Source organism: Phyllobates terribilis, unplaced genomic scaffold, assembly GCF_046119375.1.
Source record: "Phyllobates terribilis strain yellow unplaced genomic scaffold, ASM4611937v1 Scaffold_3__8_contigs__length_932513732, whole genome shotgun sequence".
In the NCBI taxonomy this organism is placed as follows: Eukaryota; Metazoa; Chordata; class Amphibia; order Anura; family Dendrobatidae; genus Phyllobates; species Phyllobates terribilis.
In genome coordinates, this window is record NW_027362763.1 from 3,449,566 (window position 1) to 3,462,815 (window position 13,250).

The 13,250-nt window shown below is 44.6% G+C and overlaps 2 non-coding genes across 2 annotated transcripts; both read left to right on the plus strand.

The window, feature by feature from the left end:
- Positions 1–12,335: 12,335 nt before the first annotated feature.
- TRNAG-CCC (transfer RNA glycine (anticodon CCC)) lies at positions 12,336–12,407 on the plus strand. Its single transcript has one exon. It is a non-coding gene; the product is annotated as a tRNA-Gly (tRNA).
- A 96-nt stretch (positions 12,408–12,503) lies between these two features.
- Positions 12,504–12,575, plus strand: TRNAG-UCC (transfer RNA glycine (anticodon UCC)). Its single transcript has one exon. It is a non-coding gene; the product is annotated as a tRNA-Gly (tRNA).
- The last annotated feature ends 675 nt before the right edge of the window (positions 12,576–13,250 follow it).

The following is a 13,250-nucleotide window of genomic DNA, read 5'->3' on the forward strand; positions in this document are numbered from 1 at the left end:
CAAACTGAATATATTTTTTTCTGCATCTACCTCTGAAAAAATATTGGGCTTCTAGCTGTGTGTGGGACTTGTTCTATTAATCCATCTATACAGACCTCCATCAGGTTGCAAACTGAATATATTTTTTTCTGCATCTACCTCTGAAAAAATATTGGGCTTCTAGCTGTGTGTGGGACTTGTTCTATTAATCCATCTATACAGACCTCCATCAGGTTGCAAACTGAATATATTTTTTTCTGCATCTACCTCTGAAAAAATATTGGGCTTCTAGCTGTGTGTGGGACTTTCTCTATTAGTCCATCTATACTGACCTCCATCAGGTTGCAAATTAAAAATATTTTTTTTCTGCATCTACCTCTGAAAAAATATTGGGCTTCTAGCTGTGTGTGGGACTTTCTCTATTAGTCCATCTATACTGACCTCCATCAGGTTGCAAATTAAAAATAATTTTTATCTGCATCTAGCTCTGAAAAAATATTTGGCCTTCTAGCAGTGTGTGGGACTTTCTCTATTAGTCCATCTATACTGACCTCCATCAGGTTGCAAATTGAATATAATTTTTTTCTGCATCTAACCCAGCCAATAGTTTTGGCCTAATACCACAGTTTGGCCACTCAGCTCTGCTCGGTTCCCATCCATTGTTTTTTTGTGCAAACAACTCCAGAGTTGTTAATTAGTTAACCACCAAAATGAGTGGAAAAAGGCCTGCTGCTGGTGGAAAGGGTAATAGGCGTGTTGGGAAGGGGAAAAAAGGTTGTGTCCGTGGGGTAGGTGTTAAAGCAACAGTAACATCTGCAGAAGAAAGACCATCTTCCAGCCAAACTAAAATGTCTACTTCTTTTAGCGGACAATGTGATAAGATCCCTTTCTTACGGCCACGCCAATTGCTACAAATTCCAGATGAGGCACAAAAACAGCAGGTGCTTCAACGGATATCAAGTGCTCCTTTAAGTGGGCTCTCCTCCACATCAACTTCAACATCACAAATACTCCAGTCCTCAAAGGTGTCACCCCAATCGCACGTGCTTCCTCACAGCTCCCAAATCTCCAGCTGCCCGTCTGAGTATGAGGTAGAACAGATGGTTGAGTCTGCAGAGCTGTTTACTCATACTATAGCCTGGGAATCAGAGGTCGACTCCAGCGCTTCTGTGAATCCAGACGAGGAAATGATCTGCACTGATGCCCAGAATCTTTATGAGTCGGATACAGGACCAGACGCAGAAGGTTCTGACCATAATGTAGACCCTCATTCCCAAACTGTAACTCCTGTTGGTGGAGACAATGAGGAAGACGATGATAAGACTCAAATACCTGATTGGAGCGACAACTTTAGTTTTTTGTCAGGGCAGGAACAGGTTGGCTCTGAGGACGACGGGTGTGATAACGCACAGGGTGATGATGATGAGGTTGGAGATCCCACTTACTGTCAACCCACAGTCAGCCAAGAGATGAGGTCAGCAGAGGAGGTGGAGGAAGATGCTAGTGACGACGAGGTCAGGTTGCGCCTTCCTGGACAGAGACATAGTACTGGAAGCACGTCAACAACTGCATCCTCAAACACAACTCTGCCTCTCACCACAAGTCGTGGTGGCTCTTCAGGTCGCATGGGTGCTAAGCCTTGCATAGCCTGGGCATTTTTTCAGATCGATAAAGATGACCCAACTCGTGTTATCTGTAACATTTGTCAGCAAAAGCTAAGTAGAGGCCAAAAAATACATAGTTTGAGTACTTCATGCATGAACCGGCACATGGACATGAAGCATAAGTTGCAGTGGGAAGCTCAGTGTGCTACAATGCGGCCTAGCCGGCCGGGCCAACCACCGTCTGCCATATCTTGTGCATCCACGGCCTCTTCATCCTCTGTGACTGGGGGGACAGCAGTCACACCTGTTTTGGGGCGCACACCTGCCACCTCTTTACCCGCAACAGCCAGCGTGATTGGCAGGTCATCATTTTCTTTGGAGGTGGTAACACCAGCTGGTGTTGAGTGCTGTCCGACATCGATAGCACCACCTTTGGATCAAGGCAAACTAACATATCCGCCTGCATCTTCCTCACAGACCGGCAGTTTGCCGGGGACACCCTTATCAACCCCGTCTAAGCACAATAGCCAGCCCTCGGTCCCTCAGATGTGGACAAGTAAAAGACCATTTCCTCCTAGCCATGAGAAAGCTAAGAGGTTGAATTTCACCATCTGCAAGCTCTTGGCTACAGAAATGCTGCCTTTCCGCCTGGTGGACACAGAGGATTTTCGAGACCTTATGTCCGTCGCAGTGCCCCAGTACCAGATGCCCAGTCGGCACTACTTCTCAAAGAAAGGTGTGCCTGCGCTCCACCAGCATGTCGCACACAACATCACCGCTTCTTTGAGAAACTCTGTGTGTGACAGGGTGCATTTCACCACAGACACTTGGACGAATAGGCATGGACAGGGGCGTTACATGTCGCTGACTGGGCACTGGGTAACTATGGTGACAGCAGGACAAGGGGCTGCTGTCCAAGTCTTGCCGTCCCCACGAGTTGTGCGTCAATCCTCTTTATGTCAAAGTTCCTCCACTGCTTCTGCCTCCTCAACCTCCTCTCGGTCTTCCACCTGCACCCAAAATCTGTCTGGTCATGCCACAAGCTTTCTAACTGCGCAGAAGGGATAATGCACACCTCCTTACTATGCTGGCAGTAGGGCTCAACGTCATCGGGCGGTTTTTACATTGAAATGTCTGGGAAATGTGAGTCACGCAGCTGAGGAGTTGTGGTCAGCTCTGGAGAACCAATTTCATGAATGGTTGTCTCCACTGGACCTGAAACCAGGGAAGGCCGTGTGCGACAATGCTGCAAACCTGGGTGCGGCCCTTCGCCGGGGCAATGTCACACACGTGCCTTGTATGGCTCACGTGTTGAACCTGGTTGTCCAGCAATTTTTAGCCCACTATCCCAGACTAGATGGCCTTCTGCAGAGGGCACGGTCGCTGTGTGCTCACTTTCGCCGTTCGCAGCCCACAGCTCAGCGACTTACATCTCTACAGAAGTCGTTGGGCCTGCCACTTCACCGGCAAAAATGCGATGTGCCTACCCGGTGGAATTCAACTCTGCACATGTTGTAGCGACTGTGGCAGCACCGACAAGCCCTGGTGCAATACGTTCTGACGTATAGCCTGGGCCAACGAGATCCAGAGGTGGGGCAAATCACGCTGGAGGAGTGGTCTCAGATCAGGGACCTATGCACCCTTCTGCACAGTTTTGAAATGGCGACGAAGATGTTTAGTGCTGACGATGCCATTATCAGCATGACTATTCCGGTGATTTACATGCTGGAGCACATGTTAAACAGAATTTGGAGTCAGGTGGTGGCACAAGAGGAGGTGGAGGAAGTAGAGGAGGAGGAGTTGTATGCGGAAGGGCTAACATCTGCAAGGTCCAGACGGTCGGCAGCACCAAGGCGGCAGGCATGTGAGGGTGGGGGAGATGGTTTTACCAGGGCGCATGGTAGCAGCCAAACTAGTGAGGAAGGTGCAGGAGCCCAGGAAGAAGTGGAGGACGAACTGATGGAAGACTCATCAGATGAGGGAGACCTTGATCACATTTTTGTTGTGCGAGGTTGGGGGGAGAGGACAGAGGAAGGAAGCATGATTGTTACCTCGCCACCAACACAACAGGGACTTGGTGCTCCTGGATGCGCAACACACATGAGTGCCTTCTTGCTGCACTACCTGCAACATGACCCTCGAATTGTGAGAATTAGAAATAATCCTGACTACTGGGTTGCCACACTGTTAGATCCCCGGTACAAAAGTAAATTTGCAGAAATTATTCCTGCCATAGAAAGGGATGCACGCATGCAGGAGTATCAGCAGAGACTGTTGCAGAATCTTACATGTGCTTTTCCACAAAATACCAGTGGTGCACGTAGTGAATCTCACAGTTCCAACTTGCCAACCGTGGGACCGTCAAGTGTTCAGCACTCAAACCGTAACAGAACCACAGTATCTGCTGGTAACATCAATTTTGCGGAATCATTTCACCACTTTTTTAGCCTATCCTTTGCAAGGCCACAGGAGACAAGAAGTCTGACACATAGTCAACGCCTAGAGACGATGGTACAGGAGTATCTCCAAGTAAACATTGAAGCCACGACTGTGTCACTGGACCCTTGCTCTTTTTGGGCTTCCAATCTGGATAAATGGCCGGAGCTAGCCACTTACGCCTTGGAGATCTTGTCATGCCCCGCAGCCAGCGTTCTGTCTGAACGTGTGTTCAGCGCTGCTGGTGGTGTGCTGACAGATAAGCGCACGCGGCTCTCCACTGATAATGTAGACAGACTCACATTCATAAAGATGAACAAATCATGGATCCGAAACGACTTTTCTACCCCTGTGTCATCCTGGGGAGAGTAAAAGCTTGATGATTGGTTAAAATCACCCTACCAACCGTTTTAAGCTTTCAAATTACTAATCATGTTTATCTGTATCTTGGCTGGAAAATAATTTGGGCTTTGTAGCAGTGTGCAGCACTGATCCTATTAGGCCATCTATACTAAAGCTTCACCAGATTTAAAATTAATAATAATTTTTAGCTGCATCTAGCCCGGAAAATAATTTTGGGGCTCCGAGATGCGCAAGACACATAAGTGCCTTCTTGCTGCACTACCTGCAGCATGACCCTCATATTGTCAGAATTCGAAGTAATCATGATTACTGGGTTGCCACACTCTTAGATCCCCCAAACTTTTCGATCAACCTTTTCATTTTAATAAAGACCAAAAAAATGGTCATTTTTGAAATTATAAGCATTAGCAGGTTGTTAGAAACTGAAATCAAACAGTTTTCAACTCAAAACTTTATTCTAGGTGATGTTACATTTTCACATAGGACCCCTTGTTCGAAAGGAGCTTCTGAACTCTCTCGTCCATTGAATTTGTCAGGTTTTGGATGGTTTCTGCTTCAATTGTTTTGCATGAGGACAGAATACCCTCCCAGAGCTGTTGCTTAGATGTGAACTGCCTCCCGCCATCATAGACACTCCTTTTAATGATGCTACAAAGGTTCTGAATGGGGTAGAGGTCAGGGGAGCATGGGGGTCACACCATAAGTTTGTCCCCTTTTATGCCCATATCAGCCAGAGATGCAGATGTTTTATGTGCAGCATGAGATGGTGCATTATCATGCAGAAAAATGATCTTGCTGTGAAATACACGGTTCTTCTTCTTGAACCATGGCAGGAAGTGCTGTTTGAGAAAATCCACATACATTATGGAGTTCATCTTTAGCGCCTTCAGGGATCCTAAAGGGGCCGACAATCTCTCTCCCCATGATTCCAGCCCAAAACATTACTCCACCTCCTCCTTGTTGGCGCTGTAGCCGTGTTTGCGTGGGGTGTCCATCAACCAGCCATCCTCCACTCCATCCATCTGGACCATCGAGCGCTGCACGGCACTCATCCGTGAACAAAACAGTTTTGAAATCAGTCTTCATGTAATGTTTGGCCCACTGGAGCCGTTTCTGCTTGTGTGAAGTGGATAGAGGAGGTCGACAGGATGGCGTATGCACAGCTGCAAACCTCTGAAGGACCCTGCATCTTGTTGTTCGGGGGACGTTGGAGGCACAAGCAGCTTCAAAAACTTGTCTGCTGCTATGACAAGGCTTTTTTGCCGCTGCTCTTTCAACCTGACGTAATTGCCTGTAGGAAAGAGTCCTCAATTTGCCCTTATCAGCACGCACACGTGTGTACTGTGAATCAGCTACATACTTCTTGATTGCCAAGACACTTCATCCTGATCATCGCACAATGTTGATTGTAGTCATGCCTTGACCTAAACACTCCACAATTTGTTGCTTCTCAGCAGCCGACACATCCTTTTTCTTTCCCATTTTGGCAGAAAATGTAGGCTGCTTAATAATGTGAGAGAGCCTTCTTAAGTAGTCTTGCCTTTCAATGGACACACCTGCCAAACTAATTAGCACAGGTGTCTGCAATTGCTTACAGTGATATAAAGAGCCCTGACACACATCACCATCAATGAGTTTAACTGACAAACAAACAAATTCTTCCCTTATCACTCCTAAACACTTTTTGCATAATAATTTGGAACACAGTGTACATGTGCTTTTCCACAAAACACCAGTGGTTCACGTAGTGAATCTTACAGTTCTAACTTGCCAACCGTGGTCTGTATGGAGTTGTTCAATAAAGGGCCCAAAATTAAGATAACATAGATGGGAGAGGTCTCTATGAATAGGAATTCCTAAGTATTTGATACCCTGTGAGGGCCAGGCAAAGGGAAAGTTGGACTGGATGGAATCCTATATGGATTTGGGGAGGGAGACATCGAGGGCCTCAGACTTCGCTGCATTGATTTTAAAATTTGACCATGTAACAAAGTGATCTATTTCAGCCATAACAGCATGGATGGATATATGTGATTGAGTGATATATACTAGGACATCATCAGCAAATAGAGAGCACTTGTACTCGGTGCCTCCCACCTCAATCCACCTAATATTGGGGTTATGGCAAATTGATGAGAGCAGGTGCTCCGTCACTAGGATGTATAAGAGAGGGGACAGAGGACTTCCCTGCCTTGTCCCATTGGTGATTGTGAAAGGTGATGAAAATGTTCTGATGCACCCCTGGGCCTTGGGGACACCCGAAGCCGGACCCTTTTTGGTGGATGCTGGTGGTTGTAGTCTTCGTGGCGGTGACCCGGTTCCGTGGCTCAGGGTGGTCAAACCAGTGGCGGAACTATTTATGTGGTTTTGATGTTTAAATGTCCGACTACGCCACCCGTGGATTGCGGTCAGAGTGAACTGCCGCTACAGGGCAGACCGCTGAGGCTGGTGTTGTGGGTGCAGCAGAGCGTAGCATAACTCCCCACGGGAGGAGTATAGCCTCAAGGCAGTGTATGCGGAGGATGGGGGTGATGGTGCAGGGCAGCAGCAGTAACGACACGGAGTCAGTGATGCAGTTCAGGGCCTTTACTCACAGTTCTTATTATCCAAACCACGTCTGCAGGTAACGGCTGCCCACGTCGTACTGTGCTCACCAGGTGAGGGGCTCAGACAACTCCCAGATAACTTTGGAGCGCTTCACAGGACCCCCTTTGTGTGTCCTTTGTCTGGCCTTTCTTACCAACACTTCTGTCCGGCTGCCTCGGGCCTCCTCTTGGTAAACTTGGCGCCAGTTTCCCTGACCCTATGTGGTGCCTTCCTAGCGGGTGTAGCGAGGGGCTGCGCCACATAAAATGTCAGAGCCTCCGGTTTCTAGCTGAGGGTCGTTTCCTGCCTCCACTAGTTCGGGGACCGGTCTCCCCCTTTGGCCTGACCCCTCCACGCAGGTGGATTCGGGCGTGCGTTGGTGACTCGCCCGTCCGCACCCCTGGGATCCCTTCATTCCTCGTTCCTGGAGCCTTCTCCGCTCCTCTTCCTTCCTTCTCCCTCTTCCAGGCCTGGGCCTCTGTTACTAGGCCCGCCTCCGGAGCAGAGCTCATGCAGAGCCCCTGCTCCCTGCCACTTCTGCTCAGACTTCTCTGCACTGAACTAAGATGGTGCCCACCTTTTATACTCCCTTCTCAATGCACCCAGTAACTGCTTCCTCCCTGCTCCTGCACTACAGGGTTCCCCTTCCTCAGTGTTCTCTCCCCCCACTCCAGCCAGGGACAGGGACTGTCGTGCCCATCTCAGGGGCATATTGGTCGCCCTGCCCCACGGCAATGTGGTGTAATGCATGCAGGTGTCGGGTCCTGATCCACACTCCATCCTTACCTGAGAGTGAGATATCACACCTCTGGGTGAGGTGCAATACCTCTGTAGCAACCGAGCCCTCAGGGTGCTACAGTTCCATTTATCTTCAGCCTAGGTGACGTATTGTGATACAGGGCCGTGATTTTGGCTATAAAAGGGTCCCCTAGACACCTACCCCAAGCTTTTTAAGAGAATCATATATGGCGTGCCAGGAGACTCTATGCAATGCTTTCTCAGCATCCAACGAGAGTATCTAATTACAAATTTTTAACTGCATCTAGCCCAGGAAATACTTTGTGCCTAGTAGCAGTGTCTGCTAGTCAGCGGATTATCCCGGCTGTTAAGCAAGCTACATCACCTGTAGTTTGGACACTTAATTTTTTCAAAGGAAATGCTTCGGGACCACGGGATACTCAGTGAAGAGCATCAGGAGGCACCCCAAGGCATAGGGGCTGGGACTGGCAGTAGGATGCCTTGCGGTGGACAGCCGAGCTCGATCCTTATAAAAGCTTTTTAACTGCAGCAGCTTTAGTGGACGCTACTGGAGCTGGAATTACGCGGCTGCTGGCATGAGACTTGCCCTCCAATAGATCCTTGTAAATGGATTTAAAGTGTATTCATTCAAATTAGAGAGACAATTTAAATTAAAAAGCTTAGAGCTGCCTCCACCACAGGGGGGCTCGCTCGACCCACCAGCGGACAGGCACCAGTATTGGGAGAGGGGGGCTGGCCATCAGGGTTCACCGCGGCTCTGGCACAAACCCGGCGACACGGAGGTGGCACGGGCAGGAGCGGACTGGCCGTGTCGGCTTCCCACTTTTTGGATTTTAGAAGGGCATGACATGCCTATATCTGTGTCTCCCCCTCCTTTTACTCCTCCACCTCTTTTCTTTTCGCATGACTATATGTACTTGTCACTTTTCCATGTGTTAGTTATGTCTTCTGAGCAGTTTGTCAGCTTTTGGACACCTTTGAAGGTGTTTTCTATATGTTTCTATGTGTTTTTGTTTGCCTGCCATTGGTTTTAACGGTGTTCGAAGGTGTTCGACGAACCGAACCGAACTCAAACACTACGGGGGTGGCTCAACACTACTCTTCAGTTGTTGATTAAACACTTTGTAGGGTTAGTCTCCAATATGAAAGCAATGTCAGGGTTGGCATTGGTGTTATGCTGGTGGGTGTAGTTGCTTTTAAAACAATAGGCCATAGTTTAATTCTTGAAGAACTCATTGTTTTTTTGCATTTGGTGGTGTTTGGAATCTTTTTCACTTTCTGTGCTAAGGCTTATGCTTTTATTTCTTTCTTGGTAACACTTTAGCTACCTTAGTGGGCAGAAAGCAAAGGTAATTGAGAGAATTTGTAGGCAGTGGTGGAAAAGCTACATAACTGATTCCAAAAACTCCTCTGTCTTTAGAGTTAGTGTTAAAAATGCCAAAAATGGCAGAGGTCTTTAGGGGTAATTTGGTGCTGCTGTAGACTCTTTGTAATCTGTTGGAGCTAAGGCTCATAGTGTACTTTCTTTCTTGGTAAGAGTTTAGTTACCTTATTGGCAAAAAAGTGAAAATAATTGAGAGAAATGTAAGAATTGGTGGAAAAGCTCCATAGCTGATTCACAAGAATTCATCTTTGAGTTTTGGACAATGCTTTGCCTTGTTTTTAAACTTTTTAGTAATTGGCTCTTTCAAGACATATTCAGTCCTCCTTTTTTAAGTAAAACTTTAGCAGATTTAACAGCCAAAATCCCAAACCAGTCAAGTGGGTTCATGTATTGGTGGTATAGTGGTGAGCATAGCTGCTTCCCAAGCAGTTGACTCAGGTTCAATTTCCAGCCAATGCAATACTTATGTAGTTTTATTTCTGGCATATCATACATTTTACAAACTATTTTGTAATGTTAGTGCAGAAAATGTAAAAAAAAAAGCTGATCCTGTAAGCATTGCTGGTATAGTGGTGAGCATAGCTGCCTTCCAAGCAGTTGACCAGGTTTCAATTCCTGGCCAATACTAAACATCGGTGATTTTTTTTATCAGGCACGTCATACTTTTTACTCACAATTTTGTAGGGTTAGTGCAGAAAATGTGAAAAAAATGCTGGGTAACTTAAGCATTTTTGGTATAGTGGTGAGCAAACCTGCATTCCAAGCAGTTGACCTGCGATTGATTCCTGGTCAATGCAATACTTATGTGGGTTTTTTTCCTGGCACGTCTAACTTTTTGCTAATAATTTCGTATTGTTAGTGCAGAAAATGTAAGAAAAAAACATGGCTTCTGTAAGTGTTGGTGGTATAGTGGTGAGAATCGCTGCCTTCCAAGTAGTTGACCTGAGTTGGATTCTCAGCCAACGCATGAATTGTTTTTCACATTTGGTCATGCTTTTAGTCTGTTTTAATTTTTCGTGTTAAGGCTCATGCTCTTCTGTCTTCTTAGAGTTTAGCAACCACGAAAAAGAGAAAGATATTGAAGAGAATATTTCTTAGCTTCTTTTCAACTGTCTCATCTAACTGATCTTCTGCTCTTCAGTTGTTGATTAAATACTTTGTAGGGTTAGTCTCCAATACGAAAGCAATGTCAGGGTTGGCATTGGTGTTATGCTGGTGGGTGTAGTTGCTTTTAAAACAATAGGCCATAGTTTAATTCTTGAAGAACTCATTGTTTTTTTGCATTTGGTGGTGTTTGGAATCTTTTTCACTTTCTGTGCTAATGCTTATGCTTTTATTTCTTTCTTGGTAACACTTTAGCTACTTTAGTGTTCAGAAAGCAAAGCTAATTGAGAGAATTTGTAGGCAGATGTGGAAAAGCTACATAACTGATTCCAAAAACTCCTCTGTCTTTAGAGTTAGTGTTAAAAATGCCAAAAATGGCAGAGGTCTTTAGGGGGAATTTGATGCTGCTGTTGACTCTTTGTAATCTGTTTGAGCTAAGGCTCATAGTGTACTTTCTTGGTAAGAGTTTAGTTACCTTATTGGCAAAAAAGTGATAATAATTGAGAGAAATGTAAGAATTGGTGGAAAAGCTCCATAGCTGATTCACAAGAATTCATCTTTGAGTTTTGGACAATGCTTTGCCTTGTTTTTAAACTTTTTAGTAATTGGCTCTTTCAAGACATATTCAGTCCTCCTTTTCTAAGTAAAACTTTAGCAGATTTAACAGCCAAAATCCCAAACCAGTCAAGTGGGTTCATGCATTGGTGGTATAGTGGTGAGCATAGCTGCTTCCCAAGCAGTTGACCCGGGTTCGATTTCCAGCCAATGCAATACTTATGTATCTTTATTTCTGGCATATCATACATTTTACAAACTATTTTGTAATGTTAGTGCAGAAAATGTAAAAAAAAAAAGCTGACTCTGTAACCATTGGTGGTATAGTGTTGAGCATAGCTGCCTTCCAAGCAGTTGACCTGGGTTCAATTCCCGGCCAATACCAAACATCGGTGTTTTTTTTTTCGGTCACGCCATACTTTTTACTAACAATTTTGTAGGGTTAGTGCAGAAAATGTGAAAAAAATGCTGGGTACCTTAAGCATTTTTGGTATAGTGGTGAGCAAACTTGCCTTCCAAGCAGTTGACCTGCGATTGATTCCTGTTCAATGCAATACTTATGTGGGGGTTTTTTTCCTGGCACGTCTTACTTTTTACTAATAATTTCGTATTGTTAGTGCAGAAAATGTAAGAAAAAAACATGGCTTCTGTAAGTGTTGGTGGTATCGTGGTGAGAATCGCTGCCTTCCAATTAGTTGACCCGAGTTCGATTCTCAGCCAATGCATGTATTGCTTTTCACATTTGGTGATGCTTTTAGTCTGTTTTAATTTTTCGTGTTAAGGCTCATGCTCTTCTTTCTTCTTAGAGTTTAGCAACCACGAAAATGAGAAAAAAATTGAAGAGAATATTTCTTAGCTTTTTTTCAACTGTCTCATCTAACTGATCTTCTGCTCTTCAGTTGTTGATTAAATACTTTGTAGGGTTAGTCTCCAATACGAAAGCAATGTCAGGGTGGGCATTGGTGTCATGCTGGTGGGTGTAGTTGCTTTTAAAACAATAGGCCATAGTTTAATTCTTGAAGAACTCATTGTTTTTTTGCATTTGGTGGTGTTTGGACTCTTTTTCACTTTCTGTGCTAAGGCTTATGCTTTTATTTCTTTCTTGGTAACACTTTAGCTATCTTAGTTGGCAAAAAGCAAAGCTAATTGAGAGAATTTGTAGGCAGAGGTGGAAAAGCTACATAACTGATTCCAAAAACTCCTCTGTCTTTAGAATTAGTGTTAAAAATGCCAAAAATAGCAGAGGTCTTTAGGGGTAATTTGGTGCTAGTGCTGACTTTTTGTAATCTTTTTGAGCTAAGGCTCATAGTGTACTTTTTTTCTTGGTAAGAGTTTAGTTACCTTATTGGCAAAAAAGTGAAAATAATTGAGAGAATTGTAAGAATTGGTGGAAAAGCTCCATAGCTGATTCACAAGAATTCATCTTTGAGTTTTGGACAATGCTTTGCCTTGTTTTTAAACTTTTTAGTAATTGGCTCTTTCAAGACATATTCAGTCCTCCTTTTTTTAAGTAAAACTTTAGCAGATTTAACAGCCATAATCCCAAACCAGTCAAGTAGGTTCATGCATTGGTGGTATAGTGGTGAGCATAGCTGCTTCCCAAGCAGTTGACCCAGGTTCGATACCCGGCCAATGCAATACTTATGTAGTTTTATTTCTGGCATATCATACATTTTACAAACTATTTTGTAAAGTTAGTGCAGAAAATGTAAAAAAAAAAGCTGATCCTGTAAGCATTGGTGGTATAGTCGTGAGCATAGCTGCCTTCCAAGCAGTTGACCCGGGTTCGATTCCCGGCCAATGCAAAACATAGGTGTGTTTTTTTTTCAGGCACGTCATAATTTTTACTAACAATTTTGTAGGGTTAGTGCAGAAAATGTGAAAAAAATGCTGTGTACCTTAAGCATTTTTGGTATAGTGGTGAGCAAACCTGCCTTCCAAGCAGTTGACCTGCGATTGATTCCTGGTCAATGCAATACTTATGTGGGTTTTTTTTTTCCTGGCACGTCTTACTTTTTACTAATAATTTTGTATTGTTAGTGCAGAAAATGTAAGAAAAAAACATGACTTCTGTAAGTGTTGGTGGTATAGTGGTGAGCAAAGCTGCCTTCCAAACAGTTGACCGGGGTTCGTTTCCTGGCCAACGCATGAATTGTTTTTCACATTTGGTGATGCTTTTAGTCTGTTTTAATTTTTCATGTTAAGGCTCATGCTCTTCTTTCTTCTTAGAGTTTAGCAACCACGAAAATGAGAAAAAAATTGAAGAGAATATTTCTTAGATTTTTTTCAACTGTCTCATCTAACTGATCTTCTGCTCTTCAGTTGTTGATTAAATACTTTGTAGGGTTAGTCTCCAATAAGAAAGCAATGTCAGGGTTGGCATTGGTGTTATGCTGGTGGGTGTAGTTGCTTTTAAAACAATAGGCCATAGTTTAATTCTTGAAGAACTCATTGTTTTTTTGCATTTGGTGGTGTTTGGA